The sequence below is a fragment of the Octopus bimaculoides genome, chromosome 3 (genome assembly GCF_046866305.1).
Source record: "Octopus bimaculoides isolate indiv1 chromosome 3, ASM4686630v1, whole genome shotgun sequence".
Classification (NCBI taxonomy): domain Eukaryota; kingdom Metazoa; phylum Mollusca; class Cephalopoda; order Octopoda; family Octopodidae; genus Octopus; species Octopus bimaculoides.
This window is the reverse complement of record NC_142930.1, coordinates 1,578,707-1,600,909: the sequence shown is the minus strand read 5'-3', so window position 1 is coordinate 1,600,909 and position 22,203 is coordinate 1,578,707. Positions and strand designations below refer to the sequence as shown.

The 22,203-nt window shown below is 35.1% G+C and overlaps 1 protein-coding gene across 30 annotated transcripts in view; it reads right to left on the bottom strand.

Annotated features, from left to right (window-relative positions):
• LOC106867341 (rho GTPase-activating protein 39) overlaps positions 1-22,203 on the bottom strand; it is a 439,467-nt gene that overhangs the window by 354,274 nt on the left and 62,990 nt on the right. The gene's annotated exons all lie outside the window — the stretch shown is intronic.

The following is a 22,203-nucleotide window of genomic DNA, read 5'->3' as shown; positions in this document are numbered from 1 at the left end:
CTTTGTCTTGATAAGTGATTCTTAGGATCTTTCTGAGGCACTGCTGAAGAAAAGCATCGAGTTGGCAAGCAATTTTAGCAGTCATCTTCCAGGTCTCAGCTGCATACTGATATTGGTAGTATTGCTGTTTTGTGCAGGCAAATCTTCAGCTCTATCCTCATAGTGTTGACACACCAAATACTACTGCTGCCTTGCAATTCTGCAGCTTACATCTGTCTTTGCATCGCCATTGTTTATCACTATGCTTCTCAGATATGTGAAGCTTGTAACTTCTTCAAATGGTTCTTGTCCAGCTTTCACTGGTACACTTTCAACTTGTTTCCCAACTTACATTACCTTCGATTATGACCACTGATTCTCAACCCAGTCTTTGCTGTTTCCCTTTCCATTTTTGTTGTCATTTCTTGTAATGTTGGGCGATTCTCTGCCAAAAGGGAAATGTCATCAGCAGATCGTGCTGCGAGCAAATATTCACACTGCACAACATCATAGAACAATGCATGGAAAACCAAGGACCACTAATAAGAAACTTCATTGACTTCAAAAAGGCATTTGACAGGGTGCATAAAGAAACCCTCTGGGAGATTACAGAAGTGCATGGAATACCAGACGATTACATCAATCTGCTTAGCAGTTTCTACAACAACTCAAGTTGCTTCATTAGAGCAGAGTATGGATACAGTGGTTTCCTTAAGATCGTAACTGGAGTAAGACAAGGCTGTCTCCCATCACCAATATTGTTTCTGATGGTCATTGATTTTGTTATGCAAAGATCAATGGTGGGACCAGCTGTAGGTCCACAATAGCTAGCTTAAAAATTTGCACGGAGTGTGGCTCTTAAGCTAGTATATATATACAGGGGTTGGACAAAATAATGAAAACACCTAGCATCATAATTTTTAAATATCTATAAAACCATCAAAAGCTTCTTTACTTTTGTTTTTTGATTTATTATTAGTGTTGCTTAATATGTTTTGCTAAAATTGCTGTTTCTTTTCAGATATCGTCAGAAAAGGGTAATTAAAATTCATTAAAATGACAGATCTATCGGACTTTCAAAGAGGTCAAATTGTTGGTGCTTGTATGGCAGGCACTAGCGTAACAAAAACAGCCAAAATGTTTGGTGTATCAAGAAGTACTGTCTCAAAAGTAATGACAGCTTTTGAGGAAGAGGGAAAAACCTCCTTGTCAAAACAAAACTGTGGAAGAAAACCAAAACTTTCAGATAGGGACCATCAGACTCTTACACGAATTGTTAGAAAGGATCACAAATGTACAGCTACCAAAATTACTGCAGAGCTTAACGACCAGCTCGAGAACCTAGTTTCCATGAAAACTGTTTGCTGGGAGCTGCACAAAACCGGATTTCATGGGAAGGCTGCAATCAGAAAACCACTACTTTCAAAAACAAACATTGCAAAGCATTTAGAGTGGAGTAAAAACCTGCAGAATTGGTCCCTAGAACAGTGGGAGAATGTTATTTTCTCAGACGACATCCTTTACCTTATTTCCAACCACCGGCCAAGTATAAGTGTGGAGACAGCCAAAAGAAGCATTTGACCCAGACTGCCTTCTTCCAACTGTTAAACATAGAGGAGGATCTGTGATGATCTGGGGAACTATATCTTGGAAATTTGTCAGCCCAATGGCTTCCATTCGTGGCAGAATTAATAGTCAAGACTATTTAAGCATTTTATCTCATCAAATTCATCCTATGGTTGCAGAACTGTTTCTGGAGGGAAAAGCAATCTTTCAGGATGATAATGCATCAATTCACACAGCTAAAGTTGTTACTGAATGGCACAAGGAACATTCTGATGAAGTTGAACATCTTATCTGGCCACCACAGTCCCTAGATCTCAATATTATTGAACATTTATGGTGCATTTTAGAAAAACAAGTAAGGAGTCAATATCCTCCACCATCATCATCATCATCATCATCATAGTCATTTAACATCTGCTTTCCATGCTAGAATGGGTTGGACGATTTGACTGAGGACTGGTGAAACCAGATGGCTACACCAGGCTCCAATCTGATTTGGCAGAGTTTCTACAGCTGGATGCCCTTCCTAACGCCAACCACTCCGAGAGTGTAGTGGGTGCTTTTACATGCCACCGGTACGAAGGCCAGTCAGGCAGTACTGGCAACGGCCACGCTCAAAATGGTGTATTTTACATGCCACCCGCACAAGAGCCAGTCCAGGGGCACTGGCATCATCACTATAATAAATAGAGACTGTTTTAGCTGAAGAATGGACAAAAATTCCTTTGGAAAACAATTCAAACTTTGTACGAGTGCATACCTCGTAGAATTTGAGCCCTAATTACTGCCAAACGCAGTTCTACACGATATTAAAATTAATTTGTTTAATTTTAAGGCGTTTCCATTATTTTGCTGAGCCCCTGTGTGTGTGTGTGTGTGTGTGTGTGTGTGTGTGTGTGTGTGTGTGTGTGTGTGTGTGTGTGTGTGTGTGTGTGTGTGTGTGTGTGTGTGTGTGTGTGTGTGTGTGTGTGTGTGTGTGTGTGTGTGTGTGTGTGTGTGTGTGTGTGTGTGTGTGTGTGTGTGTGTGTGTGTGTGTGTGTGTGTGTGTGTGTGTGTGTGTGTGTGTGTGGGGGGGGGGGGGGGGGGGGGGGGGGGGGGGAAGCTATATTTCACTATTATTATTATTATCATCAAAAATGTTTAGTACTTAAAAAGTATTGCATGTATTGTTCTCCTTTGTATCATAACAAACAAGAGAAGAGCAAAGATTCATAAGTGGGATTTATTTGACTATAGGCTTTTCTTCAGACATTATTGTAAGCAATTGCTTTTGTTATTTTGCAGCAGGATGCAGGGGACCTATAATCAATGGCTATCCGGCCAAGACCATCTCATCTTTAATTTAGACAGTGCATCTGAGACTACATTACCTAGTATGTCTATCTGAAGGTAAGGTGTGTTTTGAGGAAGATTTAGTTACTATTTTCTTGCTGGTCAAGTAAATATATATAGAGGCTCCCTCACTGGCTCAATAGCCTTTGATATATGTCCTGATATATATTATTAGGACATTTAAAAGATAGGTGTGAATGGTAAATACCACCTACCCACTTTCCTTCTTCAACGCAAATGAGAACAACCCTGCTTCTATGATAGAAACATATATAAACTTCATGTTTGAAAGTGATCTAAATTAAAAATTTTCTATCAAAATTGCATATCAATTTCAATTCCACACACCAATTTAATAATGACAAAGTTTGCATTGTGCATGATATACAGAATGCTATTTTGAACTAATACTACTTTTGTCACTAATAACAAATATTTTTCTATCCAGCCAGCTAACTGTGAGACTAGTGATGTGTTAATTACTGCTTTTCTATATCAGTAGAGGATAAATATGTCTTAGCATGTGATTGATAGAGGATACTTGCTACAAATGATGCTCAAGAAGCAGTAATATATATTTAGCAATTCCAACACAGCTGCTAGACACTTTTTATCTGCTGCTGATATATTTGTGTTTTTTAACACTATACATCAATACAATATGTTTTCTTGAGACAACTATTGCAGTTTTCAAACTCTCAACAGTATATCTGCATTAAGTATGATATACAGATTGCTATTTTGAAAATATACTTTAATAAAAAAGAAAATATGGTAATGAAAGGATTTAGACTTCCTACACTTAACTGGAGCAAATCCAAAACTATTCTTTCTATTGAGCAACCATGATTTCTACTGCTTAAGTCATAGCAACAACAACAGAAAAACTTAATATTGCAGTGTGATTGAGAAGTTTGCTTCCCAACCACATGATTTTTAGGTCCCGCCCCAATGTGTGGCACTTTTGGCAAGTGTCTTCTACCATAGCTCCTGGCCAACCAAAGCCTTGTGAATAAAGTTGGTAGAAGGAAACTGAAAGAAGCCCACTATGTGTGTGTGTCCTTGTGTTGACATGGCATGGGAGTTGTAAACAAGTGACGCTGTCACATAAACGATATATGAAAACATATCTGGCCACAAGGAATATTACTTTGGTTGGAAACAAGTGAGAGTTGGCTATGGAAAGGCATCCAGACAGAAAATCTGCTTCAATAAACTCTGTGTGACCTATGCAAGCAAAGATAAGATGTTAAAATGATGAGGAGGAAAATTGCTTAACTTCTTTGAGTTCAGTACCATCTTCAAAACATCTATTTCCAACACACCAACAAAATTTTATTTTTTAAGCATTACTAATTAACATTACTCATCAAAAAAGATGAAATTTATGTTTGTTTAACAAGTACAGATTAGATAATTAAAAATGTTAAAAATGTGTTGACATAGTCTCAGTGATTAGTTACGAAATATCATCTACTCATCTGCAGATGTTATTTTGTAACTAACTACCTAACAACTAAAGCTGTTAACATAAAACATCCTGAGTATGTATATTTAAGAAAATAAACAGTATTTAGATAATTCATATACAATAACAATAATAACAATACTGAAACTGTTGTATATTTAAGCAAGTCTAACAATTTCTAAGAAGACTGTGTGTCAAATACATGTCAGTCTCCAAAGATTTGTGAACAATTGTGCTATATTAGTTAAAATACCTAAGTGTTCTTAATACACATGTAGTTTTTTTTCTTTATTTATTTCTTTTTAGCCTGTCACTCATTTTAGTCTAAATATTTAAGTACTGTAGAGTTCAGCAAATCAGCTTAATAATTTGTTGTTCTAATGAGGTTAAATGAAAATAGACTATATTTGCAAACAAATAAATTAAATTAGTACTATTAACAATAAGGAATATATATATATATATAGGCATGGCAGCATGTTTAAGAAGATCACTTCCAAACCATAAAATTTCAGATTCACTCCCATTGCATGGTACCTTGGGCAAGTGTCTTCTAATACAGTGCTGGACAAATTAGCCAATTAAAGCCTTTGTGAGAGTATTCAGGAGATAGAGAGTGAAAGAAGCCTGTTGTGCGTGTGAGTGAGTGACTTCATATTTCCCTCACATTCACTGGTTTGTAAACAATGCCTTCCTGACGCTTATTTACTTACTGTCCACTACAAAAGTATTTCTGGGCTTCTTGGTGTCTTGACATGTTAAGTGATCTTTGTAAAAAAAAAAGCTCAGTCATACGATGTTTGTTCCCAGTTCTTCACATGAAATGTGTTCCGCTATACGATAGATAGGGAGATTGTAGAAAGGCTGGTGATAGGAAAGGCATCTGGCCTTAGAAAGTCTCTGTCCAAACTTATTCTTGTCAGACTCATGAAAGCATGGAACAAAATAGACATTAAAACAATGATAATGTGTTGTGTCTGGGGAGAGTCATTCTCTTTTAGTGCCTTATAATTTAACACACACACACACACACACACACACACACACACACACACACACACACACATACACACACACACACACACCGGTAAAATTTCCACTCATTTACTTATTTGTTTTTCTAAAATTTACGTTGCATCTTGCAACCTTTTCAATAGTTGTTGACATATGATGTGTGACTATGAGTCCAATAAAAATTGCCAATCACAAAAGGTTCCTCAATGCAATAGAAACCAAATACTGAGCAATGAAGAACGTAAGAATAAACGAGGAGACTCACTGGATACATTAATACAATGTTTAATCATTTTGGTACCAACCTACCCAAGACTGCTCTTTGCTCTATAATATAAACTTCCAGTTTTAAAGTGATCCAAATTAATCCATCAAAATTTCATGTTAGTTTATGTTCCAAACACCAGTTTGATGATGGCAAGGTTATTTTAGTAAATTTGTCACTATTTTCTAAATTAATTGAAGTAAAGGCAATGTATTTCAATAGAAAGATGATAACAAAAGGATTAGGGTATAAAACAATCTGCACAAGGAGAACTTTTTATTTTAGACACACACACACACGCAGGGGGAAGGGCAATACTCATGAACTGTTTCATGGTCTCTGACAAGTGGGAGAAGTTATCCTCAGCTGAAAACTTGGTTGTATGGCTTTCACTATTGGCATCCAAAGACCAGATGTTACTAAGATATGGTTAAAGCAGATACAGAGGACAAAAGTGAGATAAGTTCTGACATAGATTCAGGTGAGAGAGAAAAAACAGAAATGATAAAATATGTCTATGTTAACCATAAAAGGTTAAGAGTTACTAAGTTTCAACTGCCAATATTTTGAAATAGACATATTTTGTTACATATAAAGAGACAATAATAATTGTGAGACCATATTAACCTTGTGGTCTAAACAACACCTTTGATATTGAGGGGAGGGGCTAATATACTATTTGTTCAACTTAATACAGTGTGAAGCTGAAAAACCTCCCATATTTTATGCAGCCATTGGAGAAGTTAAACAGGTGGTAATAGTGTCTTTATGTAGCAAATGTTTTAACATTTTTTTGTTGTTATTTTTATTCTTTAAGCTTCTTTTTTAAGTAACTATCATGATATAAAGTGGTGCATACCATGTGTTTGCTGTTGAAGAATTTGTCAAATGTAAAAAGTTTCTTTGCTGGATCCTATTTGAAATCAATCAAATCTCAGCATGTAATGAATTCCAAATTGAGTTGTGTTTCATTGGGTGAAAGTATCCTGGCTTACTGGATATATATCGCTCAGTATAATTAAGAACATTAAATTACCCCATGAAGATGATTGGCAGTAATGAGCTACAAATGCACTAAAGACATTTTCATGAAACATTTAATGAGAAATATAAATCTAAAGAAATCAAAAAGTCAAATTTGCTTCAGATTGTTACCTTGTATTAATGTAAACCATAAGATGTGGAAACATGTCCAACAATGGGGAAATATTAGCTTACTTGGAAACAAGTGATTTTGTTGGTAGCAAGAAGAGCATCCAACCATAAAAAAAAAGATCTGCTAGAATGAATTTCATCTGATCCATACAAGCATGGAATTTCATGTTAGAATGTTGAAACAATGATGATGGAAATATTAATATATTCTTTATATATATATATATATATATCAATATATCAAAAATCAATTAAATATGTACTTTTAAAACAACAGATTTCAAAATCTTCAAAAATCATAGCTGGAAAATTATTTTATATATAAAAAAAATAAGGGAAACATATATAAGGAAATACTTTTAAGATGTTTATCATGCCAATAGAAGCAGCTTAAAACTTAAATATATCCACATATAGTTTTACAGTTCAGTTGCTAAACACTTTTACTTCTGCGATCCTGTCATATTGTGTGTGTGTGTGTGTGTGTGTGTGTGTGTGTGTGTGTGTGTGTGTGTGTGTGTGTGTGTGTGTGTGTGTGAGTGTGTGCGTGTGCGTGTGTGTTTTTACACATACACACATGTAATAGTTGGAATGAAACAACTACTTGGCTAAATGTTGCAAAGAAAAGAAAAAAGAATAAAAATAGGTAATTTTTTTATTTTAAATTGAGTTATAACTGACAAGTTTCATATCTGAGCTGAGAATTGTACACAAATGAAAGCATACGTTCACTCAAAAAGGTCATCAAGTTGACACTATGATCAACATCAGATTAAAAGCAAAGTTTTACACTGGTTTAAATTAGACCAGCATCTTTATCAATGAAAATTATGCTGTTGTTGTTGGAGGCTGCTTTATCAAAATATAACACCTGATGTTCTTAGTCATGACACCATTATTGGAAAGATTATCACTTCTCTGTTCCCCCCCCATACCCCCACCTCACTTTTTTTTTCACTCTCACAGTATAATCTTTCAGATTGTCAAATTTTTTTCATTTTTTTCTCCTCCTACTAACTCAACCACTTGTCTTGGAAAATTTCATGACAGCTCTCTGATTGGTTTCACTCTCACATAGAAAACAACACTAAAGTGGCTTCCGTTTTTCTTCTACTCTTTCAGAAATCATTGGAGATGTTATCCAGTAGCACTGCCTTGATCTAATCCTATCAGAATTTCCAAACAATAAATGGAATGTCTCCTAACAAGTTCAATAATGAGTTCACTCATACCCAATAATAATCTGTCTATATGTCATTACCAACTGTTCTAACTATTTACATTATATTCACTATGTTTTAAGTAGATAAAACTTCAGATTTTGGAACAACAAAACAAGATTAAGCTTTGTTCCCAGCTGCCAGATAAGATTTCAGTAAAATATTGGAGTTCTTTACAGCCTATTATAAGTAATAGAAACACAACAAAAACAAAACATGATATAAAATGAACCAGATAAAGTGATAAAAACTATAATTACAGATTGATACAAATGTATGAAATACATGGTTACATACATACACAGGTATATTCTGTACTTTGAAGTAAAGTGTTGTTGTGGTTAATGCTTTCCATTTTATAACATAGCATTTATGTCTAGTGGTGATCTGCCTTGGGCAAGTTCTGTCCATGTGAACCTTCTTCCGCACTCTCTATATAAAATGACTTGAGAGGGCCCATACTATTTCCTGCCACCATTAAGTAGATTACTGGAACTTTCACTACTATGACTGAGATGAATATGAGTGTGGTTGCCTGTTGCCTTCTATAGGCAGATGGGATTTGAACTCAGAATGTAGGGAGCCAGAAGATATACTGTAAGGCATCTCTGTCATCAGCTGCACTAACAACAGTTTGTTCTGTCACTACCACCAAGGAAAAAAAAACCACAGCACTAGCCAAACACATCTGGAAATCAAAGAATGTAAGAGCAAATATGAACATCACATGAGCAATTATAGAAAGAGCACCCACATTTAGGAACGATCTATGTTCTGAGTTTTCTGTCACTCAGAGAGACTCCTCATCATTTATCGCCTACCTTTGAGTATGCATCACTCAAATCCTAAACAAAAATCAGATATTATCTCAATTTGCCAACATAGTTTCTGCTGATTAACTCCTAGACAAAACTACTTAATACTTAATGTTGATCCATCATCAATTGCATGATCAGTCAAAGGCTTTCAACACTTAAATATCCAAACAAACATTTTATTATTTTAGACTTGCTGATGAGTTAAGTTAACTATAAAGTGGATTGCATGAAACTTTTATGTATGAGAAAATGGTCACATGCAATTGTATGGGTGTGATTAATGAACAATGAACATGGATTCAAACCTTGCTGCCTTAAAGGTCCAATTATTATGTAATATTTACAATATAATACTTTGTAATAACATCTAATATGTTCAGACAATTTACCTCACCTTCAGAGGAGAAACATTTTTCTATTATTTATATCTGCACCGTTTTGATTGGTTTCTTTCTGATCATTATAAGGTATCTTATTCTTATATCTGAGTAGTGTAATACTCTGGACTCAACTAGCATCAGTGACACAGTTGATAAGAGAGTTACTAGTATTAGTTTTTAAATATTAGACTATAGTTTGAATCCAGTCAATGTGTATATGTATGTATGTGTGTGTGAGTATATATGTATGTTTGCTTACATTTGAAGCAGTGATGTTGTTTCTCCCATCAACAAATTTTCCATTGGCTGTGCAGCTTCAGTGGCATAAGAGCTCCTTTACTTAAAAATTAGGTAAGAGTTAGCAACAGGAAGAGCATTAAGCTTTAAAAAATGCTGCAATATAAACATCTAACCCATACTAGCATGGAAAAATGGATGTAAAACCAACCAAATATATATTTCTTGTTATAGCCTTGGATCAACTCAAGACTTGCAAGAGTAATTGACTGAATGGAAATTGTGTGAGTGTCTATCATATATGAACTGTACCTGTAACTCAAAAGTCCAACACGACACTGAATGACAAGTCTAGTCTTGTGATACAATGTCATGTTGAGTGATAAGTCCAGTCCTGAGGCACACTCAGCATGATACCATGTTAAGGGCTACAAATATCTGTGGACTATTCAGTCATTTAGATTATAATCTAAGCTGGTTGTAATTAAACCACTAGACTTGTCACTCGGTGAAACTGGTGTGAGGTATTTATGCAAAGTGGTATCAAAAAGATCCCAGACTATTTCTGTAGCGCACCAACAGATGGCAGCATATGGTTGCATGTGCAGTGAGAGCTAGCAGTGACCTTCATGAGGCAGTGTGCCGAGTGACATCACTGTGTTTACTTTACAAGTTGTAAAATTTGTGTTTTTGGGATCACTTGTATGCTGTAGTCTGTGATTTTTGTGATGGACAGGAAGTGCCAACGTGAAATTTTGCATAAAACTTGAGAAGTCTGCTACAGGAGACATTGAGCATGCATCGGCAGGCTTATGGCAATGAGACAATGGGTTGTACTCAATGTCTTGAGTGGCAGAGGACTTCAAAAGACATGCCAGAGCAGCAGTTCAATCAAGAGCATGCTCATGGTTTTGTTTTTCTTTTGACATCCATAGTATTGTGCATTGCATATTCGTCCCCCAGGGCCAGGACCATCAATCAAGAGCTCTACCGTGACGTTTTAAAGCATTTGAGGGAGGACATTCAGTGAAAGGGACCAGATCTGTGGAATGCAAAGAATTGGATTTTCTCACTGAGCTCTCCTCACTCATGAGTTCCTCACCAAAAACAACATGGTATCGCTTCTGCACCCACTTATTCACCAGATTTAGCACCTGCAGACTTCCATCTCTTCTCCAAGATAAAAATGCAACTCAAAGGTCACCATTTTAACACTGCTGTCAAGATCAAGAGCAAATCGCTGAAGGTCTTCAACTCACTTAAGGAGAACGGCTTCCAGGCCAGATTCCACAAGTAGCACACTAGGATCAGTGTATTACAGTGCAAAGTGATTATTTTGAAGGAGACGATATTAAAACTTAAGTAAATAAGTTATCTTTTATTAAACATAACTAGTTCTGGAACTTTTTGATACCATCTCATATACACACAAACACACACAGAGAAAGATAAAGGCATATTTTCAAGACATAAAAATACACCTTCATCATCACAGGATCCACTTTCCATGCTTGCATGTGTCACAATTCCCTGAGGTAGATTTTCTAGACAGATACTCATTCTCTTGCCAATCTTCAATTGTTTCCAAGCAAAGCAATATTTCCTTGTGAGCAGATTTGTCTAGCAAATCCACTCGCAAAGTTTTGGTTGGCTATGGCTACAGTAGAAAGACATTTGTCCAAGAAGTTACACAGTGAGAATGAACTTGAAACTATGTGGTTTGGAAAGTGAACTTCTTAACCACAAAGCAATATCTGCACCTAATGTAAATATTAGTTTATGTAATGAAGAGAGGGCATGTCATTAACAATAATGCTATTATTAATATATAAGGCTCTGCAAATATGTAACAGACATACATGTGTAGAGAGTTGATTGATGGAATGTAATGAGAAGCATTACACAGTATGTAAATAAATAGAGGTGCATAATGTAAACTTACAGGTGTGTTTGTAGTGAACATGTTTTTAGCTTCAACCATGAGAAGTAGATATTGAGATCATAAAAAAAAAGAGAGAGATATATAGTAACTTCTTTTAATAGTTAAGGTTTAAAATGTTTTTACACTAGACATACTCATCTCTCCTTATCTGTGTAAGTGTGTGAAGAAAATTCAAGTGGTGGGTCTGTACCTATATTTAGTAACTATATCATTAATTCCATATTATGATTTCATGTCAATATCTGTGTAGGTGTTAATCCAAAGAAGCTTACTCATACTCAGTAGAAATGAAGGAAGATGGGTTTCACATAAGTTGAATGGAATACTTACTACAAATAGTTACACAAACAAGCATAAAATCACAAAAAGGATGACCATCCTCATAACAAAAAATATCTGTAATGATGCCTAATAAGCTCACCAAAACTGTAATTAAGGAATTTAGTATCTTAATGCTTAGCAACCAAATTCCTAACAAAATATAATTCCCAAGCAATCAGGCTTATTAACAGAAACTTTCAGAGCTACAAAATTTAGAAAATAGAAAATGATTCAGTCAACAGAACTTTCCATCTAAAGCATTGTTTGTTTGTTTTTGTGGTCTGGACAAAGTAGTTCTACCTATGGCTTTTACAGCCACTCGGACATTAGAGAGAGTGGTTAGTTAACATTCGTGAACAACCTTAAATCAATGACTGCAGGAAGAACAAGTGTAAAAAGGAATTTTATCAGGTCAGCATTCTGAGGTAGGAGGACTGGGTTAACTGTTAGTGAGGACATAATATGGGTGATATGAGGAGGAAAGAAAAGAGAATTAGAAGTGCCTGAAAGGAAATGGTGTGAGAGCAGCCAGATCTAAAGAATAAGGGCTACAGCAGAAGCAGAAAGTAAGAGAGAGGGGGGAGATAGCATATCTGTGGGCAAGGGGTTGAAGTACCTTTTTTTCACTGAAAAATTTATCAATGAAAAAATAATCAAAATATATGTTAGTCAATTTGACAAAGGTTGTTGACATGTTTCATTGACAATATCTTCATATATATAGAGAAAAAATGTTAATGAGGTCTTATGAAGTTAAAACAGTTTATAATTAGAAATGTGACACAAGCTTCATGAAGATCCAGTCTTTGGTGACATGACAGGGTTAGAAACTGTAAGAAATCTCACAAGTTCACCAAAAATTCTAAGAGTATAAAACCCTGGAATCTAAATATAACTGGCAAAGTTTCATGTCAGCAACAATTGGCCCAAAGAAGAGTTCATTGAAAGTTGATGACTATGTGGAGGGTAAAGTCTGATGTTTTGGGTCCTTGCCCTTCAATGGATTGTAAGGAAAAACAGCTATTATTGGCATCAACATAGCCAGATTACTAAAATATATGAGTCACTGCTCAGCCACAAAGCTGTTGAAAATTGCAGCCAAATCTGGCTCAAATCATATACTTCCACCTTAAAAAAAAGGAAACTTTGGCTAATGTAGTCCTAGATACTTTTTGACTAGATAAGAGACAAAATGGTCATGATTAAAAGAAATACCTCTGATCATAAGTCTACTCAATCAAGGCTAACTTGGTAATTAACAACTTCAAGAATACTGGCTTAAATAAAACAGAAAAAAAAAACATTTTTTCTTACAGAGTCGTGAGGCATCAAATTTGTAGAGTCAAAGAAAATTAAACTATGTGATATTCATGTCTTTTGCTAAAAGCCTTCGCAACAAAATGAAGTGACATACATCATCCTGTTACAAAACACCTACTGCAAAAGTTTATATCAAATATTCCAAATTAAGAGTTAGAAGCAGGGCATTGTCATCAATTTTAAATATACTTTCCATGCTTGCACAGTTCAAACCATCACATACTATAAAATATGTCTTTTTAAAATTAATAAAACAAGAATAAATCCAGAAGTACTAAAACTAAAATAGTTATACTACAAGACTTTTTTTTCTTTGCATGCTTTTTAAATAATGGCAACATTTTTAAAGTATGGGAATTGTAGTGTGGTGGGAAAACACTTGGTAATAGCAAGCAATTGTTTATTTTGTTCACCTAAGCATTTAGGTAGATTTCATTTATTTTACAGCAATAACTAGTTTACTGTTGAGCCAAGACAAAATAGCGTGAGATATTTAAAAGTGAACTTCCTTCTTCAACACATACTGATAGTAACAAGCTATGGCATGTCAATGATAACTTTGTATTTTACTATTCTCTATAGAATTTTAAAGATATTTGAAAACATAACTGTTGTTGGCATTGTTTATTGTTTTGTGTCTAACAAAAGTTTATATATATATATATATATATATAAATATATATATCAAGCAATGTTGTTATTTAGATATTTCATGATTGGTATGATGCTATTTGGAAGATTACTGTGATAGTTGCATTGGGTTGTTGATTTTGGTATCCTGATATATATGTAGAACTCTCAAGTGAAGCCCTGTGCAACCACATGAAAATCATGAGATGAGAGATGAACAATCTGGCAGCCATAAAAGGGGTGATACCACTACACACGTGGAGGATGATGCTAGGAACTGTGCAGCATGGCCCTCAGAAGTGAGCTATGTAACTTGAAGTTACAAACATTCAATATATTTTCTAAATGAGTGAAACACAACATATGGCAATGAGGATGACATCCGGAAAACATTTAAACTTGAACAACTTGGAAGAAGCTAATGCCTGGCTGATACAGCTCAAAGCAAAAACTGAATGCGATGATGTTGAACATGTCAGAAAGAAGTCGACACTTCTTTCTACCTGTGGAGTTGAAGCTATAATGAAGTTAAACGATATCCGTTTCCCAGTAAGTCTTGAGAATACAACATACCAATAAATAACAAATGCATTGGAACAACTAATGAAGCTGAAGGAGAGACTGTTAATTGCAGACCAATTAAAATTATTGGAACTAAAGCAACTGGAAGATGAGTCAATCAACAACTTTCTTCTTAGGATTAATTCTCAAGCTTCTTTCTATCATTTGAATACGAATATACAATTACAAGTATGTTATCAATGTTTGGAACATATGCCTAATCCATATGCACATGTTCCCAGGGCCCAGAAATAGACCACGAATCATTTGCCTTTAGTAAATTTGGCCTAACCCTCTGGTAACTATCACAACATTTGACAAACTTCTCCACCGAGTAAGCCAACCCAGGCCACCAAACACAGAGTCGTGCCTTCTTAAATGTTTGTTGAATGCCCATGTGTGTGTCGTTTATTTTTAGCTCGTGCTGTGGCTCTATAAGGTGCTGGGATAAACAGACAATTTTTATGATATAATATGCCATTTTCGCATGTTAGGAAATCCTTCTCTCTAACAAATGCATGTTCCAGATTTGAGACCAATCTCCAATTTTGCTGTAAAATACTTTCTTTTATTTTGTTATATAATACGTTTGCATGAATCAAGGTATTCTTGTGTCCTAATCACTTGACTGAGGCAGGAAAAAGCAAGCTGCTTGAAGTCTTTGCTCGTTCTGGTGTGCCCACAGCTTAAGTATCAGACAAAGGGCCTGAATTTGTTTTATTAAAAAATATGTTGTTGTCAATGGGTTGCAGAAAAATTGAGACACCTGCTTACAATCCGGCATTTAACACTGCCGTACAAACTGTGAAAGCTGCACTGAAGACAGGGAATTTCAGCAACTACTTGAACAAAATTCTGTTCAACTATTATGACTGGCCAAAAAGTTAATGAAAAGACCATTGAGAGTTGCTGTAAACCCATTCTTGTAAAGTCGCTACTCAATACTGACAAACCTATGACACACTATATGGGTGTAATCTGTGAGAGCCATTTCACTTTAGAAAGCCCTTTGCTTTCTCTCCTGCTCACTGCTGTACTGCTATTCTGAGTGATCAGCTGAAATACTCAACAACATTTATAGAGTTCCCAAGGATTTAAGTCACAATTCAACACCGACACACCAGTTAGACACTACATGAAGAATTTGTTAGTACGTTTTCAGAGATAAACAAGAAAAATGTTATTTAACAGATAAGGGAGTGGGGAAGATAGCATAGGATTTGAAAATCCCTTGCATTCTCTCCTGCCAGCTGGTGTACAGCTATTGAGAATGATCAGCTGAGATGATGAGGCACAGGTAAACAGGCCAATTGCCAGTTTGTCAGGTCCTAAAGAACCCATCTATTTCTGGTGACAGGTGACATTTGAACTTAGAAAACTCAGGGAAGAAACAAATACAAGATGTCTTGTCCAATACTTCCACAAATCCACTATCCTGGGCTAGTGCTTTATCAAACTTAAACATAATACATGTTAGACATGGATGGTGTCATAAACCAGAGCAGAAAACCAGAACAAACAAAAGGTATTCTATCTGACATTCTATTGAGTCTATCAATTCACTGCTTTGATATTTTTATGTAAGAAATAATATACATGTTTTTGTTTAGTTTTTCATTTTTATCTTTTAGTCAGGTGAGGAGGGCAATGCCTATGACTTTTCAGGGTGTTTCTGTGATTAAGTTGACCTCACACCTAAGTATCCATAATGTTGGGTGAACTTAGCTCTTTTGTTAATATATTTCTGCTGAAATACACAGCCTTTGTTTCAATTTTCTTTTTTAAATAATGAAGAAATTAGTAAAATAATTCAGTCATTATTAAGCTGGTGTTTGGAGCATAAATTAACACAAAAGTTTGTTGGAAGGTTTTAATTTAAATCATTTTAAAACAAGAATTTTGTATCAGAGAACCAGAGACAATCTCACTTAGGTTAAGGTTGATATTAAAAAAGTAAAATGAATTTGGTATATCAGATGCTTGCAGAAAACATGGAAAAAGAACATTTTATTTTCTATTATGATACTTTAAGTAATCTAAGGAGAACTTACATATTAAATTATATGTATACATACAGATCTATATAATCCTCACATTGTGTTACGTTACATAAACCTTTATACATATGATTTTAATATACAAAAGTGAATTATTTTGTAGGTTATTATTATAGCAAGAAGTTTCAATGCCACCACTCCTGTTATTAGGAATGTCATCCAACAACTAATACATTTGTTTCAAGAAAATTAACCATTCAAGCGTGGGAAAACTGGAACATTAAATCAGCAACGACAATAAATTGTCTAAAATAATCTAATTAAAACAAGAATCACATAAAAAGCCTATTATTTTCTTACATTCCAAATCATTCATGTTCTAAACTAGTTTTTTTACTCATGCCACTATTATTACTCATATAACATGAAACACTTTTCATAGTAACCTTTCTTTAGTTACTCCATCTTGTCACACAGTTCAAGTCTCATCTTTACTTTGTGAACATGCCAACATTTCATAGTCTCTATGAAAATTCAATATTATTCTTTGATCAAATAACCTCCCAGGAAAGTTTTTTTTTTTTTTCATCTACATTTCTTCAATCGATTGATCTTCAAATGATAAATGCAATGCAAGTTCCTCAGATTATATTGATTAATTTATTAACCGTTTTAGATATTGTTACAAACAAGTCCAATAATTTTCTTTTAAACCATTTCATCTCAGAATAGCCCCATGGTCAATAGTTTAAATCCAGAAATGTTTCCAAGTTGTACAAGAATTATTCTGATTGATTTCAGTTGAAAATGGAATATTCAATGGAATGTTATATAAGAGAACCATTGAACTTTGAGGGACAAACAAATTAATAGAACAATGAAATCCTGCTACTCCACTTTGTATGCGCTGATCGGTATTTATAAAGGGGAAAAATTAACCACTAACTAGAATATGTAGTTTCAATTCTAAATGAATGTGCGTGCGTGTGTGAACAGACACACACATTCTTTCTTGAAATATAAACCAGAAAATAAAAACAGCAATCCAGAGTTATTCTATTTTTGTTACAATCATTCTATCAAAGCAAAGTAAAATATACTTTCCTACAAATATGACGGTGTTAGCAATAATGGAGATAATGAATATATATAATATACACATAGAGAGAGAGAGAGCACGTGATCAAGTGCAGAGCTCCAACATTGTTAATTTAAGTGACACGAGAAGAGTTTTCAGCTAAACAAGTAGAAAAGGCAAATTAATTGAATTATATAAAATATTTCCTCTTCTTGTCTTTTTTTTTTTATACACTGACATTTAGACAAACAAAATGAGTAAACAGTTGACATCTATAGACTAATTGACTAACATACTATAATGATGCAGTGTAGATCTTCAGTACAAACTCGTGGCAATTCATATCCATAGGTGCAAGCACAGCTGTGTGGTGAAAAAGTTTGCTTGCCAACCACGTGGTTTCAGTGTCAGTCTCACTGTATGGCACCTTGGGTATGTCTTCTCCAATAGACCCAGGTTGACCAAAACCTTGTGACCAGATTTGGCAGACAGAACCTGAAAGAAGTCTGACATATGTGTGCATGTCCCATAGTTTTGATATCTATTGCACAGTAGCTGTAAGCAAGTTGTGTTTGTTGCCAGCCTTCTGTGTAAAAATGCCCATTATAGGGAAATATTACATTGCTTGGAAACAGGTGACAGGAACGGCATCCAACCATAGAAATTCTGTTTCAATGAATTCCATCTGGCCAATGTAAGCATGAAAAAGTTCACCTTAAAATAATGATGAAAGAATATAAACAAATGTAATTGCTGTGTTAGGTAGGACAAAGGAGGTGAGCAATACTTGTACTTTTCTTATGCTGAAACTGTAATTTTGATAGAAAGAGCTCATGCTTTCTTTGAGTTAATCTAAGTTGATGTTTATAAGCAAAATGTGAGTAGTGAAGTTGCAGGATTATGTAAAGTGTTTAATACAGTAGGAGTGAGGGGGGTAGATAACAGAGAATTATGAAACTTTAGAAGAGTAGAAACAGCTGCAAATGTAACAAAAGAAATCAAAGAGAAAATGACTTGTTTGTAATTTTATAGTGTTAATAAAAGAAGGTTTGCCTAACAAGAAACTGGATGTTCCTTTGGGTGAGGTCCAGAATGTGCATACTGAAATCACATCATAGCAAATTCAAGAGAAATAGAGTAGTAAATGTAGAGGATTAACAACTGTTGAGGAATGATGGGGGAAGAGTATTTGTGGGGGAGCAATCAGCCTTTCTGATGCTGTCTTGTCTACATGATAGATATGACAAAGGTCATTGGCGATAGTAAAGCTTACCAAGTTACTGTCTGGCTAATTCTCATTTTGACAATAGTAAATTACAAGAAGCTATTTTCTATTTTGATAATGTTCTGGGAGAACATTATTATGCGACTGATAACCAAAATTTCAATAGTTTTTTATGTCCATTAGTGAAGAGAAATACTTACTTCACTTAAGAGATCCTAATGGATTTTTTATTTTTTTATTTATGCTTTGGGTTTTATTATTATCAAATTGTTTTCCTTTTTAACCAACCAGGATATTTAAATCTATAAACCAAATACTTTTAAGGCCTTGCTAAGATTTCAAGAACAATCTAGAGTACAATGTTAAAAGGAAAAAATAATCTTGCTAGTCACCAAATTACTACTTACTAAATCTGACCAGAAATAATTCAATGCAAATAAAATTTTTCATATTTTTACTTTCCTTATTGTCTTATGTTAAGAAAAAATATATTTCACATCAATACTTTTATTACAACACAGATTCTGCTAATGTTTTACAACCATCATAAATTTAATGCTATTTTCACATATGGATTTGTGTGTGTGTGTGTGTGTGTGTGTGTGTGTGTGTGTGTGTGTGTGTGTGTGTGTGTGTGTAAATACAAGCATCATCATCATCATTTAATGTCTGCCTTTCATGCTAGCATGGGTGGGACATAATATATACATATATACATATATATATATATATATATATATATATATATATATACACTAAAGCTGCAAAAGCATTACAAAAATATCACAAAAAAACTACTACTCAGAGTTTCGTCAGGCAGTTGTGATCCAGAAAAGAATAAGAATTTAGGTTATACGTATAATTTATATTATGATATAATTCACATTGACAGATTGACAGATACACATTTGAACTTGACTGGTCGTTTCCCAAACCCATGGGTTAATTTTTTAAAACAGTCTTATCATCATCATCATCATCATCATCATCATTTAACGTCCGCTTTCCATGCTAGCATGGGTTGGACGATTTACCATTAATCAATTTACTTTGGACATGCATCATTTCTTTTTAACCTAAATATTTCTCTGACTCAAGATTTTTTCAATTTTATACAACACAATATTCGTGTCTTTTTTATTTTAATTTCTATTTATTTTTTAATTTTCTATTTACATTTACTGTCTCAGTTTCAATACTTTTGAAAAACTGTTAGTTGAAATGACCAATCAAACTCAAATGTGTATCAGTCAATGTGAATCATATCATAATATAAATTATACCTATAACTTAAATTCTTATTCCATTCTGGATCATAACTGCCTGACGAACGGGAGTGTGAAACTCTGAGTAACAGTTTTTTTGTGATTTTTTGTAATGTTTTTGCAGCTTTAATAACAAAGCATATTACTCTACCTCCAATATTTGAGTACTATTTTTTCCTACCTTGTTTCACATTTGTGCTTACTCTGGTATATATATATATATATATATATATATATATATATATATATATATACACACACACATGCATAGGTTCCATCTAACCCAGGTCAGCATGGAACATGAGTAATGAAAGATGATGATGTGGGTCATCAACACAATCATTCAACATCAATTTCCATGCTGGTATGGATTGGAAATTTTGACAGGATCCAGCATAGGGCTACGTCAAGCTACAATGTCACCTTTGGCATGATCTCTCGTTGGATAGCCTTCCTAATGCCAACCACTTTACAGTGTACTGGGCACCTTTTCCATGCAACCTGCACTAAAGAGGTTGCTAAATGATTTGGAAGTCAAGAAATGAACAAGAAGGAGAAAGAGGGGAAAGGAAAAGAAAAAAACAAAAAAAGCCTCCTTAACTAAGTGGAGGTGGTAGTATTGAAGAGGGAGGGTAAGGGTTCTATACCAGGTGTTGATACTAGTATGTTATGGAAGAACAAGTTCAGGTGTCTTGCAATAAAGATACAAGGCCACACTTGTGGGTGGGAGTAGCTAGAAGGCTGGAGTGATTGGAGTGGTGGTGGGATGCCAAAGCATCTCAAGATACAAGGTGGGTGTAAGAGAGAATGCAAGTAGTGGATTGCAGAGAAGGGCAGAAGGGGTAAGTTTCATGATGGTGTAGAGAGATAGTTTGAGATGGGGTGGAGGTGAATATAGCAAACGATGGTGAGAGATATAGGAGTGGTTCAGGGAGATTAATGAAGGTGGGGTGTGAGAGATATGAAAGGGCATTGAGAAGGATAGCAGATAAGAGATATGTTAAGAATGGCATATAGCGGAGAAAAGAGGGCAATGACAGAGGGCACAGAAAGGAAGTGATTGGAGGAAACGATGCAGGCAGGGATGGTAATGAGAAATGGAATTGGTTCCTGAGGGAGGGAGGTAATGGGTAGGGAAGAGGTATGACATGTGCCTATTCTGCTTGAAGGGTGGGGTGATTACAGCAGCCAAGTGGTACCAGAGATAGAGAAGTAACTGATGTTAGGGAATGAGATACAGAGAGAAATGCTTCATGGAGAAGTCAGGAACAGAGCTTTACACACACAAACATAACCAAGTGGGGTTTTAGGATATCATCTTTTCAAGCTCAGTAAATTGTCAATCATTTCCATTTCTTGTCTTCTCTATAAGGTTCAGCACCATGAGATCAGCCTTCACTACTTCATTCCACATTTTCCTGGGTCTCCCTCTTCCACAAGCTCCACCCAGTGTGCGAGTGCGTGTTTCTTGCAAGGTATCTGATTAACCACTCCTGGCCCTTGTGTGGATCAGGCATGTACAATTGGAAAATGCAAGGTATAACTTTCTTTCAAAGAAACTATACCTTACATTGCAAATCATCTGAAAACACTATGTGCTATTTTTGCACTATGAATGGACAAACATTGTCAGTACTTGGCACAAACTAGACCGACCAGTTTAAAAATCCAAATTTCTGTACATTGTACATAGCTAAAAGCTTACTAATCTCTCCATGGAGCACCCTTTCTCTGGTAAAGATCTAAGACTAGAAACTGACCAGATCAACCCGGCATTTTTTTCACTGTCCACAGAGAGAGATAAAATCATGTGAAGTAAGAACTTTGTTCAGGCTTTGCAGAGAAGCTAAAACTACATGTTTATAAGAAAAAACATACCTTTCATTTCAAATTATCCAGAAATGCTATTTATTGAATTATGAATCAATGAGCAAAGTGTAGGCATAGCTGTGTAGTTAAGAAGCTAGCATGTAGCCTCAGCTTCAGTCGCACTGCATGGCACTTGCAGCCAAATGTCTTCTGCTTTCGCTCCAGGATGACCAAAACCTTGCAGATAGATTTCATAGATGGAAACTGAAAGAAGCCTGTTCCCTTGCCTCAACGTCATATAATGGTCGTGAATGAGCAACAGCATTATATATGCAATGTTATTCGTTTCCAATCTTTCATAAAAATTATGTCTAACCATGGGAAATATTACCTTGCTTCAAAATTGGTGGGGACTGGCAACAGGAAGGACCTCCAGCCACAGAAACTTGGCCTCAACATATTCTGTCTAACCCATGCAAGAACAGAAAAGTAGAAGCTAAGGATTATGTATATGTAATGATGTTTATTTTAAATTCTACATGTTATTTCAAAGAGGTGAGCTGGTGCATTGCCCATAGCTTTCTCAGAAGATTCAAGACTTGTGAAATTAAGTGTTCAACT